The sequence below is a fragment of the Poecilia reticulata genome, chromosome 7 (assembly GCF_904066995.2).
Source record: "Poecilia reticulata chromosome 7, P_reticulata-male-v2, whole genome shotgun sequence".
Taxonomy (NCBI): domain Eukaryota; kingdom Metazoa; phylum Chordata; class Actinopteri; order Cyprinodontiformes; family Poeciliidae; genus Poecilia; species Poecilia reticulata.
In genome coordinates, this window is record NC_088836.1 from 6,554,799 (window position 1) to 6,573,987 (window position 19,189).

General features: G+C 39.0%; 1 long non-coding RNA gene across 1 annotated transcript; it reads left to right on the forward strand.

Moving 5' to 3' along the window:
• Positions 1–287: 287 nt before the first annotated feature.
• LOC145552173 (uncharacterized) lies at positions 288–18,898 on the forward strand. The gene is made up of 3 exons (XR_014088122.1): positions 288–787; positions 3,048–3,167; positions 5,645–18,898. It is a non-coding gene; the product is annotated as an uncharacterized LOC145552173 (long non-coding RNA).
• Positions 18,899–19,189: the final 291 nt, after the last annotated feature.

Below are 19,189 nucleotides of genomic sequence, written 5' to 3' on the forward strand. Positions count from 1 at the left end.
AGTAAAGGAAGTGTTAAGTCGTGTTGTTCGCTTTGTCCCAGGAAAGCATTTGGGTTGTAGAGAATCTGCTTCACCGAGCGTATGTCTTAATAACTTACTTTCATCAAGAAATGAGTAGAAACAAGAAACAATCTGGTCCCCCAACCTTGTGTTTGCATGTTTGTGGGAATGGTATTCCACAAGAGTCAGCTGTGTGGGGAAGAAGAGCCACAATGGTGGTTCTGTAAAGGTATTATAAGGGTGTAGTGATACAATAATTTCACGATACGATACGATACGATATACGATATTCTGGTTACTATACGATATGTATCACAATATTTGTTGTGCGATACAATTCGATACGATTCAGTGCATTTTTAGGATTTTCTGAAAGATTTTAGAAGGACAGAGTGATTTTAGTGACATTTTGTGCTCAATGTGCTGTGGCTGCATTTTGGAGTAAAAATGCAGCCACAAATGCAGTCTTTTGGGCTATGGGGAAAAAGGCTTTTCTACCTTGGCTCCCGGAGTTAGCCGTGCCTGTAAGCTGTTTACTACTACCTGCTAAAGTAGTGGCTCCGCCTCACCCCGTATTGAACGACTCCCTGCAGCTACGCAGCGCCGCTATTCCCCTGATACTCTTTGTCTGTTGCTAATAAGAATGATCGATCAGCCATTGTTACCATGGAAATCCTCACTGCGCCGCGGATTCCGGCTGGGGTTTTTTCCTCTTCGTCTTCCTGCTGAAAACACAGCGCCGCTTCGCGCCCGCTTCGGATGTTATCAACCCATGTTCATTCTTCAGGTAATCCTTATATATACAGAACAAAAACCGCTAAGCTAAAAACTAATTACGAAGTGAATGCTACCAGTCGAAATTTGCATTAATTTCGCGATCTCACTGCTTTTGCAGCTGCTCCGTTCGCGACGCTACTCCTTTCCGCTACTCCGTTCCGCTACTCCTTTCCGCTATTCCGTTCCGCTTCTCTTTCACAGTTACTTGCGCAACTTTACTTCGTTTCTCAGCAACAAAATACAGTCCATCGTTATTTATTGAAGATTTTACATTTCCAAAAACACAGGAATCTAATGTTTCATTTCGTTTTGTACGTTTGGAAGCTCATTCCCTCTCACATAATCGGAAAAGCCGGGGAATGGCGGCGCTTTTGACATTTCTCTGAAATTCGGAAAAATATGGTTTACTAATTTTAGCATAACTCCGGTTATACTTGGCCTATTAACACAATTTAAAAACTGTTGTGTAGTTTATAATGTGCACTTTAAGCTCAAGTTGAAAGTGAGACTGAGGGAGGCGGAGCCATGCTGCTACGCCGTAACAAACTAGACGTTAAAAAGAGCTATAAGGCTATGGACCCTTATGGTTTAACGGATCGATACTCGCGGATGAAAAATGTATACTTTATCGATATATATCGCCGAATCGATTTATTTATACTGCCCTAATTATTAGTAATCGCTAGGGATGTTTCAGTGCACAAAAATTGCAGCAAAGATTAGGTACCTTGTAAAAAAAAAAACCATAATAAAATATATATATATATATATATATATATATATATATATATATATATATATATATATATATATATATATATATATATATATATATATATATATATATATATATATATATATATATATACATGTTGTGTATAGTACAGAAAGCCACCATAGTCAAAAAAGGTCTTCAGTAGCGCCCCCTACTCTCCAACAGATGTCAGTCTGCTCTGACCCTTCCAGTAAAGGTCATTAGTGTTGTGACTCCAGTTTATTGTTCAGCTGAACAACCAGGTTCTTCTAAATTCACCGTCTTAGTGTCAGTTCCCTAGTAGAAATCCTTACTTCATGTTTACCTAATGTCCACTTCATGTTCAGCAGTGCTGTTGACAGTAACAGCTGGTCTAAACATCATAAATTAGTTCATTCACGCAATCCCAATTCACAGCTCTAATTTGGATCTAATTACAGGCAATCTACCGGTTCAAATTAAACTTGATTACTTTAATCTTTTATCAAGAAAATGGGCGATGCCAGAGTAGCGTCCTCCACAGATTCCTCTCATGAAAAGTCTGAGCCATAAATTGTTGCTAGATATATTTGCAGAATGGAGGAAATTACACATTATGTCCCGACCTAAAAGAATTCAAAGCAGATGAGATATCATTATGGAAAGAGATTGGTAAGACTTTGGGACGCAAGAGAACCACAATGAGAGCCATTATTTATGTCCATTTAGAAACCAAGGAGCAGTGGTGAACCTTTCAGGCTTTCCATTATTAATACAAGAGTCCGTCCAGAACAAATCCAGGAATATAATACTGCTAAGAAGAGACAGATTCATATTTTACATTTAGCTTGTTCTCTTTGCCCAGGGACTGTTTTTGATCAAATGTTCTTGCTAATAATCAAAAGCTAATTTGAAATGAGAGATAATAAAAAGTTTTGGTTTCTTTTGGATCCAGTTTGGAACCTTTCTGATTCCTTTATTTTCTGCATTGTCTTTTAACATCAGTATTTTACTCTTATTTATTTCGATTCAGTTTATTTACAGAGTACCAATTCATCACATGTCATCTCAACACATTTTACAAAAAACGGTCATCAAACATCACAATTGATCCCAGATGCTCCAAATTATTCAAAATGGAGAAGATGGTATCTAAAAATTGACAATCGATTAAAAAAAAAAAAAAAAAAAAAAAAAAGCAAAGTGGGTGAATTATTTTTTTCATAAAGACAAACTGTTTCATTTTTCTGGCTGCTGCATAAGAGCTAGAAACTGAGATGAGTCTGGATACGTCAGCACTGCTCTGATGTAAACACTTACCATCATTCTGATGATGTGTGATTCGAGTAAAAAAGCCCTTTTGTTCATCACTTTACTGTAACGTTGAATACGTTTATTACCAGATCACATTTCTGATAATTCCATAGAACATTGGATTTAATGATAATTATAAAGAATGATATATTTCATGTTTGTTGTTTCATTATGCACTTCTTTTTAAAAAAAAAAAAATTACATGTTCTGATGGTGAAAACAGAGCTGCTGTGAGTCAAAATGATGAAACAGTTTATCATCATTATGGAGCTGGTAGTTTCAGACCCAGCTGCTGAGCATGGCTGCTGATGCTGGAGACAAAGAGGAGATGGAGAGAGGAAAGGTGAGGAAGACTCGTAATACACATGGAAAATGAGATGGGGGGGAAAGGGAAAAATTGCTTATCACTAACATGACAGAGAGACATCCACCACCGAGACAGAGAGCGAGAGAAAGAGAGAGAGAGGGACAGAGAGAGTAAGAGAGAGAGAGAGAAGGGGGGATACAGGGAGAGGTTGGAAGCGTACTAGTCCTTGCTCTCCGTCTCTTTGGTGTCAGTTGCTTTAGCGTCTCGGCAGAAAGCAGCACGGAGATGGAGCCTCAGAGGTTCAGTACGTACGCTTTCACTCTTTTCAGCCTGATGTTTTCTGCTGCTGCTGCTGCTTTTTCCTCTTCATTCCTCATCAAAGTGTCTGTTTTTGGTTTTAGACGTTGACTTGTTGTTTTGTTGTTTGGCAGAGTGTGTGTACCGTTTCCAAAGTTGGGCTTTAAGTGTGATTTTGATTTAATCGGAGTGGCTTTTCTGTTCAAGTTGTCAAATGTGAAAAGAGTCGCAGTTGGATTCAGCTTCATGTTTTCGTTCGTTACACAAGAGTTATTATGATAGCATCCATCCCTCAGGTGAGACATCCAGCGGATCAAGGTCTTTCTTCTCCTAATTGCTGTGATTTTTAATTAGCTTCTTATTGATGTGATAACGACTCAGAGAAACTTTGGGAGGAAATCTGCTTTGATTTGTCTGATAAATGAGGAAGTCACATCAAATCAAATTATAAGTTCTTTCTTTTATTATTTCACTGTGCAGGATGTAAAAATGTCAAATAAATCCATTCTGGAGCAAGGAGTACTCAGCAGATATTTATGAATAATAAAGTACTTTTTTTCAGCTGTTTGAATCTATTAGATCATTTTACAGCAAATGATCATGTTTGCTAAATTGTGTAATCTTTTTAATATTTCAGTTGTGTTTTTCTCCTCATGCTGTGCATGTTGATCTCTATAGTGGGACGATTTACTGCTTTCAAGGCGAATATTGCATCGACAGCTTGATGAAGACATGCAGATATCTGGCTTTGACACCAAACTCTGCTAATTAGCAGATCTTGCCGTGTTACAGTGTCAGTTATTAGCTCTCATCATATTTATCACCATGTGTGCTACACATGTTAAAGGGACACTGAGCATATGTTTGAGTTTGAATGTGCTTGTATTTGTGACCAAATGTTTTCCCCTGAAAGTTGTTTTACTGACATTTATGCAACTATTTTCACAAAATGAAAAGAACTTGACTATTTATGTCATAGATTTTATATCTAACGAAACGGAGCGGCAGTGACTGAATGGCTGGAGTAGCTCCTCTGGATTTGAAATGTTGTGGGTTTGAGTCCAGCTTCCCCCCTGACACATGTTGATGCCGCCCTGGGCAAGTCATTTAACCCCACTGATCAGCGTATCGCAGTATGAATGTGTGCGTGTGTGTGCTTGAAGTGCTTTGAGTTGTCAGTATTATTAGAAAAGTGCTAAATGAATTCAACCCTTTTAACATGCATACTTATAAAACTAACAAAAAAAAACATTGATGCAGTGTATAATAATCCCACATTTAATATAGACTGTGTGTGTTCAGGCCACAGCAGGTGAATTGTTCATAAGTTCAGTACAATTGTTTAATTTCAATGTTTATGTAGCTGCTGGTGCCGCTTTCAGTGGTTTTAGTCACTGTGGAGGAAAAGTTAAGTGCATTCATCTGGTTGATGTATTATGGCATAACGTGAGGCCTCTGTTCAGGTTGTTGAATATTAAAGGGGACATATCATGCAAAATACACCTTTTTTTTAGCCCTTAAATACATTTTGTTGTGTGCTTTGAATGTCTAGAAGAGCATAAAAAATGTAAATGTATTCTCTCCTGGTGCTGCGTACATGTCTTTATATTCTTTGTGTGTTATACGTTTCTGTCTGTTCAGTTTTCTCTATTGCCTGTGATGTTTTCTTGGCTATGACATCACTGCATTTGCCGTGGAACTGCTAAACTGGCTGATCAGTTTTTTGAGTTTTCCATTTTTTTGTCTCGCAGTGATTTTGTAGTCCAAGTTCAGTTGGACTACAAAAAAGTAATGGTAGGTAGACAAGTCAAAATGTTCGGTTCTATCGTTTATTAACCCACACGATTCATTATATCATCCCCAGCATCAGAGCTTCTTCTAAGTGTCTGGTTAAATGACATTTTTCTCAGGAATGTACCCACATCAGCGGGGAGAGTGTGTTTGCAAAAGTGCTTCAGTAAACCCTGCCAGAATCAAGAGGGATATTTCTAAACAGTTTGTTTGACTGAGGCGTCTGTTCCTTCTCTCTAAGGAAACGATGAACACATCAACATGGGAAGTTGCTGATGATGCTAAAATGACAGCAAAACTTATTTTAGACATAAACTTGGTGTGTTGATAATGATGTCCTAGGTTTGGTTTGATAGTTGAATTGGTATGGATGTTGAGGGTTAACATCGTTGCGATGCTTTCATATGACTGCGTGGTTTCTGCAGGTTTGTCGTCTTCATTCTCCTGCTCTACGACTCCGGCTCCAACGTGTAGGACTGGATGGACAAGACCCCCGTCGTTGACATCTTTAATAGTCTTGGGAATAAAAAGTTTATTTGCCGATAGATAATGGCTGCTATAAAGCTACAAAAGCGGCCGAATGGGTTGAAGAGGAATGCAGTGCAACCTCGAGGGGGGCAGGGCGAGAAATGTCTCATTCACATAAAAAAAATAAAATAATACAGCAAAACGAGTTACTCTAAAACGCGCTTCAGAACAGGGTAAATAACGGGTCTGTGGAGCTACAATAACGAGGAAGTCAGACCAAAGCACTGCAGTTCTACTTTATATAGTGAACGATTTACTGAATTACAATAAAATGCAATTGAATATGTCATTATTATCATTAACAAAAAGTAAATAGGTAATGAGACTTTTTTTTTTGCGAAACAACAAACAAATCCCTTGTGACCTCTGCTGGAACGTAACTCTTAACTTTCAGATTTTAATCTTGCACGAAAAAAAAAAAACACAAAATGCATTCAAATTAAATAGATTTAGTGAAAAAAAATTTTTTTTTCTTACCCAAGGAAAATGTAGAAAGGAAGATACACAGAATCCTACTGTAACAGGAACATGGCAACAGATTTTAGCATGCCTTCTTTATTTTTATTTTTTTTCCATGTTTGTTTGCATATTCATATGGAACATATGAAGACTTTGTAAATCATTCCTTTTCAGTGTCAAACAGGCTTTTGTGGCTCTACACTCTTTGATGGGAGATGAAACAAAAATGGCTCTTCTAATAATAAAGGTTGCAGACCCCTGACAGACAACAGCACACACAGGGTGTCTTATTATACTGCAGCTTTAACACCTCACCTTGGATCAAGGTTTGCGCCAAATGGGAAAATGGAAATTATCATACTAATGTTGGTTTAAACTGAAAAAAGATACCTTTTTGTTCTCAAACTGAGAGGACCTTCATTTGAGATGGGTTCTTGTTTTTCTGACATCCTGGCAGTTTCACAGGAGCTCTGGTGTAATTGGCCATCTAGTCTATTAGAAAAAAATAATAGGATTTTGTAAAATTTAAAAAAAGAATCCTTTCTGGTTTACATTTTTATTAAAAACATGACTTCATTTATATGCATTGTACTCATATTGCCACAGTCTTGTGTCAGATAAAATGGCTCACTAGTTTTCTGAGCTTTTTGTATTCTTTTGAAACTCAACTCGACTTTAACACTTCAAAAGTGCCTGAAATGAACAGACTCATTGTCAATGTTTCATTCCTTCTAATAGAGCAAATGCACCACTGCTTTCTTTAGCCCAATATAATAATATTACAGCCCCAGCATTTCATTTACACTCTTAAAGCATAAATAGTGTTGCTTCTTGTTAGCTTTCATACTCAGTAGATTGCTACGTCCTTATTTATAGGGTGTTTTTGAGAAATTCATCTGTCAAAAGCATAAACATAAGTATTGAATTCACTGATCTCTGCAAGCCAAAAACAAGCCAAACAGTTGAAGGTCTGATGTAGCAGTAATAGTAAAAATCCAATAAAGTCATCATGAAGGCCTACTGAGGTGGCAATGTTTTTTCACAACTCTGGGCTGAAAGCTCTCTGTTGTGGTGTCCAACATTTCTTTGACAGATATTTTGTTTCTTCTGTAAAGGTCAGATCACAGAGCCGAAATTAATCTCAATAAATTAATCTCAACGTCCCCATTCCAAGGATGTGCTTCATAAGACCTCCAGAAGGATCCCCAGTGGAGTTTCCTTTGACATTTGGTGGTGAGAGCTGGGAACTTGTCTGCACCATAGTTAAGAAACTTAAACACGCTTTCGGAGCAGACTGAGAACAAGGTTGTGCTTGTTATTAATAGAAAATACTGCAGATGCTGCAGTGTTGCAAACATATTTTCTTTTCTTTTGCTTTCAGCAGCTTCTACATGGCACATAGGCCTCTTTAGTTCTTAAAGTCAAACAATTGTTGAAAGGAGATTAACTTTATTGCAAGCTGTGTTGACAGCTATGGGTATTTATATTGCCAATAATATGTTGTCATGCTAAGTTCCTGTTTCAGGACTGTTGATTGACAGAAACAGGACATCCTGTAAATTTCAAGTTTACAGGATGTAAACTTGAACTTGGATTTTTTGCTGTACCTTTCCCATGTTCAGGTCCTTTAGTTGTAGCAAGTTCTTCTACCATGCTACGTTGGGTTTAGTTCATAATAAATGCCTTGTGTAATTATTAAATATGTATGTGGTCTGTTCTCATTCCAACCTGTCGTCTTTTTCAGCCCTCAGCAGACAGAGCTCTGGTTTGAAACAATCTTTTGAAACCACCTCATGTACCATATTTACGCTCTGCTTTGCTTTGCTTCATCATTTTCTTTAAACTGTCTCCTCAGGTGGATTTTCCTTCCTCTATATTTGCTCTTTGGTCTGTGGTCTATCAGAGTTTATTCCAGTGTTTAATAGCAGCCAAAAAAAAAGAAAGCAAAACCAATGTGTTGAAAGTTGCTCTGCCAAGCAGCTGGAACCTGCAGCATTGGTGATTATTGTTTGGAGTATTTAGCAACAGCTTATTCATTATTTAGCAAAAATGTTTGGGTTTATGCATTTTTTATGAAATGTCTTCTGTGGAATTATCGTTAAAAAAAACAACAACAACAAAAAAAAACTCATCTTCAGTTTGATACCAAAAAGGCTGGGTTGGTTTTTAAACCAATTAACATTTCTGCTTGTTACTTTACACAGCAAAGAGACGCCTGTTGCAGTATTATTTACAAGTTGTTTAAAAGCAATTATTAGAAGACGGAGTGTGAATTAGAGCAGAGCTCAGCTTAAAAAACGTGTTAAATATTACTGTTGGTATTTAACAAGCTGCTCCCCTCTTTCAGTTTAAGTTTTAAAAGTGGCAGCCGGACCATAAAGCTTTATTTACCAGAGTGTGAATTTAACATTAAATGAAGACTTAATGGGGAAAAAGACATTCTCAAGATGGACTGATGAAAAAACAAGTGAACAAATCAAGAACTTAATGCGCTCATGCAGGACTGATTGGGTGCCTGAAGATAGATGGAAATAAATGAAACATTTGCTGTAATCTGTTGACCTTCATCTCCAGAGATGGCAGCACACTTTTAACTATAATGTGAAAATAAAACAGAAGTAAACTTTACAACAGAATCTGTGAAACACGCATTATCAGCCTGCTTAGCATTTCAGCATTTCTTGAATCGTGGCTCCTGCTTCTTATTTGTTTTTTCTGCTAAGCTTTGACAAAAAAAAAAAAAAAAAAAAATAGACAGCAATGATAGTTTGCTCTTTTTTTTATTAAGACAATCAATCATATGCAAAGCTATGTAGAGCAGGGTCATGGAAATGAAAATACAACTCACTCATGGTGCAGTTTAACAAATGGAAACGTCAAAAACTAGCTTATAAGAGCTGCACTGTTCTGAAAGAAAGTATGGGATCATTCTAGATTAACTGACTGCATAGATGAAGGTTTGGAGTATTTTCACCTTTAAAATCTTAAAATAAATTGTTTTGACAAATAAAAAAAAGTGATTGAATCAGTTGTTGCTGTTGGTGGTGCAATGAATTGGAGAAATCTTGCTGGGCAATCACATATAAACCAATTGCCTTAAAATATCTATTTGGTCAAGACTTTTCCATGGTAAACAGTAATATTAAAATTATCTAAAGTGTTATTCTCAGCATTAAATTTGTTAGCCTTCAAACATTAAACATTAAATAACATGGTGTCATCAGAACATATTTTATTTTCCAACATTGAAATCAGTCGTACAAATGTTCAAAACTTTCTCTTTGCTTTGCAGGTTTTGCTTGAGCAGAAATGGAGTAACGTCTGGGCGTTTCCTGAACGTCAAGCGTTAACCCTTTACAGTCCAAAGTTCTCACCACATTCAGATACTTTGTTCAGTTTACACAGATTAAGTTGTCAAACACTTTTTGTCCAAAGGTTTTACGCCACGCGTTTAAAATGAGCACAAACGACAAGTTGATGAGAATTAATTTGTGTTCACTTGAAATCTTTTATTAAACAGAGCATTGTGTTTTACAGTTCTCTGTTTTAGCAACCACGCACATTCAAGAGATTTTAAAAGAGCTTTACGGTGTGTTTGTGGTAACTGCACTACACACTGCAACCTACCTACCACTGCTGTTTTGATTTACTGTGGGGAGCTTGGAGATAATTTTCTGTTTGGAAAGAAAGTCGAACCCAAGTATGCAACTTTATGTCAAAAACCTACAATTTGCAAGAGACTTTAGAAAAAAAAAGTCCAAAGTCACTTATAATAAGCGGGTTTGGCAACACTGGTCCTGTGAGGCAGTGGCTGGACTCTGAACTTTGCTTTTTTTTATATGTGAAGCAGAGCTTTCATCTTTGGGAGGCCCAACTCTCATTCTGACTGCTTCACACTCAGCAGGAAAGCCCTGCAGCCTGCTGTGGCTCTGAGGACGTCAGCAAAGCCACAGCATCTGAAAGAAGCAACATGAGAACCTTTCTAAGCAGTTCCAGTGCTAAAGCGCTGTTGGTGTTTGCTTAGAACCAGGCCTTTTCTTTTCTCACCACCACAAGCTTAAAAGAACTGGAGCTAAGAAAAAAAGACAACAACTGTAAAAACACTGAGCTTCATTTTTTTTTTTTGTATCAGCACAAGCTCATTTTCTCATTAAGGTGTAGAGCTGTGGTTGTAGACAATATTTTCTGCTGGATATACAAAACAAACACTGTTTCTTATTTAGTTCTTAAGCTCTTCGTGGTTCATGTCAGGCAGTGTTAATGAATCCTGCCACATACGTTGTGTTTTTGAGCTGCTGGCACCAATCAGAGATCAGCGGAATGGGACTGTGAAGCGTTCACAAGCACCACTTGATACAAATGAAGTGCTTTCTGTTTGTAGGGATGCTGAGATAAATATTATGATCTGTCTTCCTGCACCATCATCTGACACCTTGAGGTTATGTTCATGAAAAGGGTCCAACCTGCACTGCGCAACAATCTCAGCCATGTGATGACAAGGCCAGTACATCTGTGTTGACATACTGGGGCTCGGACATGCGGCCAAAGCAGTGCTGTAACTCCAGGCTCACACAGCAGACACAAGGTGTCCATTGGCGGACAAGGTGTCCATGTCCACGAAACGCATGTGGTGCAGCGCCACCACAGGTGAGGGGCGAAACAGGTTTTCCAATGAGTTTGGATCATTTAACGAAGTGCAGTGTGAAAGTGAACTGCGCCAGCTGAAAGTTTAACAAATGGTGCAGCTTTGGTTTCCAACTGAACCGAGTCTTCCTGACTGTCGGGTGTGAAAACAACCTAAGATTGTAAGAACGCTGTTCTGTTTATTTCTGATAATTTATCATTTTGATGGCTCTTATCCTCTCGTTAAGGGCATACTGACTATGTTTGAAGCTGATAGATCAAATTCTCTTGGAGGAGTTTCCTGTTGGTTCTACGACATAACTCCAAGAGACTTTGTTGTCTTGCCTTAGAGGGATCTATCTGTGAACCAAATGTCAAACATTTACAGAATGTCATTTGGCCAGCGAAGGTTTTAGGGATTTTGTTTGGCAACGCCCATTTTTAATTCCTTTAAAATACGTTTTACATACAACTGACAACTGTGCAAAATTAGGTGAATCTTCAACTAACTTAAAGTCTGAAAAAAAAAACAAAAAAAAACATTTCATTTCAGGAGAGAAAACATTTGAACCTTTCACTGCTTGGACCTGACAAAGGGCAGGTTCAGACAGCTTAGTTCCAAATTTTAAGAATTTCTTTTATGGAAATCATTCATTAGAAACCCAAATTCCTCTAATCATCCATTTCATGAGCTGTCTTGATTAGGCTTACAACTATTGATCACTATTTGGTAGGACAAGAAAAAATGCCTGTTCTTTACTGTGATGTTAAGTAAAGAGTTAAAGGCTCCAGCAGGCTGGATAAAATCCCCAAAGATGGTGAAAGGTAACAAACCCAGGAACCCGAACCTCTCTGTTTTCTAGATTTGATTTCTAAAAAGTGCTTTTTAAAAAAAAATCAGGACATGTACTTCTTTAAGAATAAGGATGCTTCAGACATCTTAGAGCTGCTGAATATATGTTTCATTTCAGTCATTTTTAACAATTATAATCACATTACAGTGTTATATCATTCTAAAATTCTCCTCAGCTGTACTTAGTGAATAACATGTTATACCAACACCGTGTCTAATGGCAGCATTTTAACACAGAGTCAAAAGTCATTGTTTATTTTAATGCCTAATGAAGACTGTCAGCTCTGTGAATCTGTTATTCTAATGGACAACATAGAAATCATCAGTTTTCCTAACTCAGTAGTCTTCTGCTGATATCCAATTAAGCACAAAAACTAAAAGAAAAAATAAAAACTACTTTGTTTTTTTGAAGAAAACTTCACATTTTGACGCTGCTGGTGAGGTTTCAGCACCAGAGGGTGAACAGCTCCCCAGTGGAAGGCGTCACATTGATTTCAGCCGAGAATCATTTCTTCTTAGCATCTGCTAGTTTTAATCCCTTTAAGATGTCAAAACAATGACACAAACTCATTTAAAAATGTAGAATTTGAGCTGCCTGCTCTCAAACAGCCACACAGTGACATAGACCAGCTACATTAACAGCCACTGATGGGTTTCTGTCAGTGACGCCCTCCATGTTTGACCTTACTGTCTGCCTGGCGTCTCAGGCAGTCGCCAGGCAGGGCGGACAGTCTCTGAGAACATGGCTCACATTTCTGACATCTAATTCTCTACATACAGGAGTTGGTGCAACTGAGTGCACCTAACCATTTATAGGTCAAACAAAGCCCAGGTCGAGAAAATGGCGACACGCAAGGAAACGTTTGAGAGAGTTCAGCAGCAACACTTTGCTGGCTCATTGTTTACGTAATAAATACTGAATTGGCTGAAGGATTTCAAACCCTTGACATTTGAGACACAGACTCCCGAGTGTCTCAAATATTTCTCCTTTAGTGTTTTAGGGATTCATGTGGATCTCCTGGTGTCGCTGAAACAGCATGCGTTAGTTAATAGATAATAATGAATGTTGAAATGCTCTCCTTTAAAAAAAAAAAACAAACAAAAAAACCCACAAAAAAATTCATATCTCAAGTCAAGTTTATTTGTGTAGCACATTTCGGTGCCAAGGCAGTTCAACGTGCTGCGCTTCAGTGAGAAGTTACATGTTGAAACAAAAAAATTAATTTTCTTTACAAAAATGTTCAAACCAATTGGATACCTTGCTTTGGTTATAGATTCAGAAATTCTACATTTACAAAGTTTTTGAGCAGCAAACCCTCAGATGTTTCGGAACATGTCGGAATGTTCGAGTGTCGGAAAGGTTTGTCCTCTACGACGCTTCCAACTCAATCCCACAAAGAAACATCCACCTTTAAGTGCGCGTTTTTTTCAGCCGTCCAGCCGAGCAGTCTGATGAAAATGTTTCAGATCATTGTGGCGTGCGCTTTTCTCCTCCCAAATTGAAAACACTGGCACTTCGAACTGCTTTCAGAGAGCTGCAGCTTCACAAGTGTTGTAAAAGCAAACCTGGGATCCAGGCGACAGTTGTGAAAAGAGGAGAACTAAACTTCCGCTCCACTCTACGCTGCACCTCGGAGACTGATCTCGCTCCGATTTGAAGCGGTGTTATGTGTTTCATTTTGGCAGCTGTGCTTTTTTTTTTTTTTCCAGAACTGCTCTCACTGAGAATCCTGAGAAAATTTGGTAAATAAAGATCAGAGTTATGAACGCCGGCTGTGACGAAAGGAAGAAACTGTAAGCCTCTGCCAAAGTCTAGGGCGTCGCTGCTGATAGCAGCTCCTGAAATCCATGACAGGTGGCATCATGTGCTGTGCATTCTCCATCAGATGTCCGGACAGACTGTTCACACAGCTTCTCAAGCATTCAAAACAAAAAATAATGGCTGGGTGAGAAGAAACGCGTTTGTGAGGCAGATGAAAACAGAGAGCTACTGTAATGAATGGAAAACAACCACCAATAGCTGAAGTCCCTGTGTGAGGGAAGCTGCCATGCTGTGGAGGCTTCGTCTGCAGGGAGACCTGCAGGGCTGTTTGCAAAGCCACAGTGTGTGTGTGTGTATGTAGGGGAGTGGAGAAAGAGAACTCCACCAGAGACCATCTCCATTAGCTTTCCCCCAGCAGAATGTTAAGCGAGCAAACTGGGATGCCCCAGATGTTGTGTAAAAGAGTGCTGCTGCCAAGAGCCCAGGCTGTGAAGAGGAAGGGAGGGGTATGTGGAGGGGGGGTTCGGGGGGTTTGGAAAGAGCGAATGGGTCTCTTTTCCCCTCATGCATTAGGCTGAAAGAAAAATGTTAAACGGCCAGCAGATGTTAAGCTGCGACTGACTAAAACGCTCAGTTTCTCTGTCGGCTGTGAGATTTTAATGAAGCAGAAAAGGACGCTGACAGCGAAATCCTCACTTTGTTCCACTGCTTATGCAATACACAGAAAACACACTGTGTCTTTTCTTAGTGGAACAATCTGGAAGTAAAATGTTGGACTCAACATGTTCAGGTCATGACTTTCGCTTTCATTGGTGACATTCCCTTGTTTACGGCTGATAAATCGTCTCTCCTGAGCCCTGAACTCATATTAACATACACAACAAGACGAGAATACGATTTTGTTTTGCATTTTGTTTTCAGATTTTCTTCTAAAGACATGTTTTGAATTTCGAAAGTATGTTTTGTATTGCATGTGGAGGAAATGATCATCTTCTTCCATGCTGTCAGTCACTGAAACAGCATCAGTTGTGGCAGGAAAGACAAACTCAACTACACAGAGAGCTAAGTTGAAAGAACTGGACCATGCTGTGGGTCAACTCCTTCCTTCCAACTTCCTTTTGGACAGTTTTGGGAGAAATGGTCAAAGTCCAGACATCAAAATGGCAATAGTAAATAATAAATCAACTTTTTGAAAAAGAGTGATACAAGTCTGCTAAAATACTTGTAGAGACTGATGAAGTCATACAGAAAGGGTTTCTTTTAAGTTGCTATGGCCAGTTGTGGTTGTTGAGAATAAATAATTCTGTGTTTTTCCTTCTATCTCTTTTAGCTAGCTGCAAAGCTTAAGCTAAAGGAAATGACATGTTAGGAAACGCACTCAAAGCTCAGTGTAGAGGATATGACACACTAGGGAACGCCCTCCTTAGGGCCCAGCTTAGATAGAGGCTAACAAAGGGAAAGAAAAACTTTTGTTGCCATTTTGTCTCCTAGCCTTAAGGATAGCATAAACTATGAACTAGCCATATTTTGGTATTAATAAATGCAATTCATGAATTCAACTCACCGACTCTTCTTCAACCTCATACATCAACAACTCAGCACAGAGAACGGATAAATTCTCCACATGGTTTTAATGCAGGGTGTCAAACACCTGTCCTTGGGGGCTTGTGCCCGGTGTCCTACATTTCTCAGATGTGCCTCTGGTCCATTACACTGGAATCGTTAGACAAACATTACCTCAGTATGTAAGCAAGTTTTTAAGAGTTCTGCTAATGACCTCATTACTTCATTGAGGTGTGTTGCAGCAACAGCACATCTAAAAAAAAAAAAAAATGCAGCATACAGGTGGCCATCAAGGACTGGAGTTTGACACCTGTGTTGGAATTATGGGCTGTCGTTATATTTCGCCAGTGTTGCGTTGGCTGTTGTAGGAACTATCTTTCTCCCATGACCGCACAGAGAACAACAACAATGACTAACATGACGCATGGAGCAAATGGAAACTGAAGTCAGTTGTGAAACAGAGAAATAACAGGGAAGGAAGTGTTTCAAAATAAAACTCAAAGTTTTATTGACAAAGATCATGATGTAAACTGGACCTGCCAGTCTTGTCAAGCTGAGATTTACTGTGAGTTGGCGCTTTATAAATAAATGGAACGGAGTTGAATTAAACCATGGGAGTTGAAGCCGAGATATTAGGAGACGCTCTGCAGCTAAAGCCATCTGTACCACCGACAGGGAAAAGTCTAAGCTGACAATAAATGGGCTGACTCTAAGGTCTGCTGTGGGACACTGCTAGTCAGCTGCTTCATTAAAGTAGGAAATCACGGTTCCGCTGATGGCTGGTCTGAGGAGCTGATCTCAAGCTGCTTCCAGTAATGATAAATAAAAGCTTCGCGCTCACACTGAGAGGCTAACGTCCCCCGGCTTCCTTCAGATTGCTGCCGCTGCTGGAGGTTTGCTGCGGTGGGAGTCAGTGTGTCAGAGCTGTGGCTCAAGGTGGGACCACACCAGCTACATCATTTAGTAGTAGTTTTTTTCTTCTTTTTTTTTTAAAATGAGCACAACTGATCTTGGAACAGTTTTATTAAAGGCATGGAGGTGTTTGGAACTGGATGTAGCTTGCAGACACCATTGGTTACGATAAAGTGGGACAGTAGTGTTGCATACAGTACCGGCAGCATGTAACAGTGCTGTTACAAAATCTGTCTGTCCAATTTTCATCCGTAATGCTTACACCTGGCGAGCAAGCTCACTGTTTTGCAAGCTATTGTTTTATCTGGAAACAACTGATCTGCCTACTACTTGTTGGCTTTGCACCAATCCAGAATATAAAATACATTGTCATACTGTTTATCCAATCGATGCCTTCAAAAACGTCCCACAGCATCAAAACTGTACGGAGTATCCAGTATTATTCTTCTTGTTTGCGCTGAGTTTCATATTTCAGCTTTGTGATAACTCTGAATTTGTGAATGTTTACAGTTAATCAGCTTAGTTGAAGTGAGATAATCCAGACTACGTTCTGGCAGATCTTAACGAACGTTTTGATCTGCTCTCAGTGAGGTGCAGCTGTCCAGGTCAAGCCTTACAGCCAACATCCTGGTCATCTGGTTTTGATCAATGGTTTTGATTAAACTCCATAAATTAGCATGCAGTGTTTAGACGTATGACAGCGTCATCCACAGCCGCTGCTTTGTTCTTCAGTAAGGCTGCAGGTCTGGAAGAGGAACAAAGCTACTGTATGTATGGAGTTACTCCAGCGAGTTTCATTCATCTGTTCCCTCATCTATAATTTCTGCCCTGTGAGGAAACAACATTTTAGTTGTCTAGTTTGGCTTCACAGAACACACAGCTGTCAGCTCTGGAGCTGAGAATTTAAAGTGATGTTGACTCTTAATTTGCTACTTTGCATTCAGTTCTATTTAAAAATACTTTATTTATCCCAAATGAAAGTTAAGTGTTCATATCATCAAAGTATCTTCAAAGAGTTGCTGTGAATGGTGATGCAGGCAGCAAGGATTTCTGGTAGCAGTCAGTCTTACATGATTCTGAAGAGGTCTCTGACTGAAGACAGTTGTGACCCTCTGATTGTCATGACATGTCAATAGCTCAACATTCAGCAAATATGACATTCCACAGTAATAAGTCCTGGACAAACATAATCAGCTTTTGGCAAGCACTGCTAATCCACCTCTTTTTCTTTTGCTCCTCCTATCAGTCATCTGTTGTCAAGTAAATGACTTTTCAGCCAGCTGATCAGAGACATTGGTTACAAAGCAAAACAATCTGTTGGATCAGTGGACTGATTTATTGAAAAATATGCGGTTATATTTGATAAGTCTGGTACAAAACCAAAATCCCTCGGCTGGGCTGATATCTTCCCACAGTTCCTTTTCCTCTCTGCTCTCCTAATTGCCATCTTGCAAAATGTGACCTGCGGTGTGTGCAATGACCCAAACATCGGTGCAAATTGACAAGTCTGAATTCATGGTGGGCTTGGTCTGCGCTCCATGTCACAGGCCTAATTTGCCAAAGCAACGGCTGATAGTGGGCCTGCTGGAGACTTCCACCCTCAGTGCACCTCCTGCTCCTCCCTGCCACCCGTTTCAATGCCCTACTGCCTCTCCAACCTTCAAATGCCCCGATGAATGTCTCACTAAGGCCTCAAATGAATTCAGGCAGACATTTCTCAGCTCAGGGAAGTTGTGTCTCACAGGAAGAAGACGTGATTGGGGAGTTTGCCAGCAGATTCTGGACATTAATGCCAGATCCGTATGAGAAAAAAAACTGAAATATTTCTAAAGGGGGTCCATGAAATGAAGAATAATTTGTAGCCATACGGTCCATCATGCAGAGAAAAGTGAAATTAGGATCTTTAAAGAAGAGTTATGATATAAAAATCAATATTTTTGAGGGTTATCTCATGTTAAAATATGATTATCTTATTAAAAACATACCTGGAGTGTTGCTGGGATATTTGAGGAATTCTTTAATCTTCCAAAGCAGCCATTCAGATATTGAAGGTCATAAGTACACTTTAACAAAGCACTGCTTACTTCCACAAAGCTCCTTCTTGGAGCTGCAGCCTCCAGGGTCAGGGTCAGATAGTCCGCTTCATAGAGAACCCATCACCCACTCAGCTCCTCCAGACTAGCAGCAGCGCCAATCAGCAAACACCTGGTGGAACTGTGAATCTTCTGAGCTTTGAGGAATTACTCAGTCCAACACTCCAAAGATGTAAACAGTCTAATGAGAAGTACTGTTGGGATGATCTACTGAAGGCAGAGAGTCTAAAAGAGTAGAAGCTTCTTAAAGAGACAGTGAGACGTCTTAAAGAGACATATGTATATGACTTGAAAGTCAGGTAATGCCAACTCAAGGTAATATAGTGACCTGATCGTGCTATAAAATGCCACTATGTTCCTGGAAAATACTTAAAGCTGCCCCTTTACAGTTTTATTAACTTTGTTAGTTTTGTTTGCTATCGACTCTCACAGCTTATTATCAGTCACAGTCTATACAAGAAAGTCCAACTGTCAGTGTTCAATAGCCATAACAACAAAAACAGTTTGTCGTTCTTCTCATGTCTGGTGGAGAGACCAGACCCAGAACTAGACAAAGGATGAAACAGGTCAGAAGTTTTTACGTTGCTACACTGTGCTGCAGGGATTGTCTCTTTTATCTCTCAACTTTTCAGTGCCACCTTAATGTTTCGTGTTTTTGGAATCCAAAATATCATTCAGCCAGACATTTTCCCTAACGTAGTCATAGCCACAAACGCCAAGATTAATAGCTTGTTGGCACTGAAATCAGGTGTTTATAATAAGATGGTAACAAACTAAATTCTATTTTTTTTTCTATTCTATTGTGTTTGTCATCTCTGACTTTTCATTGTTTCCTTCTTTTCAAGCTTTACAAAACTGTTGCTTTTTGAGTTAATAAAAATGTGATTATTCACAACATTCTCAAACAAGGGAATGTTGTGCTGCGGTTCCCGAGCACTGATCACGGAGAGTCCAGTCTTATTTTTGGTGGTCACTGTTTTTTTTACACTGTTACATAAGTAGTGTAACAGAGATCTAACACCACATTTCTCTGCTTTGAGCTGAGACTTTATGAATGAAAAAGTCATTAAATAATGAATTCATTCTAGAGCTCCAAACAAATCTTTATCAAGCCAGAGATTAGAGCTTTTCCTGAAGCCGTATTTTACCTGCTAGTTGATGCTATTTCTATATTAAT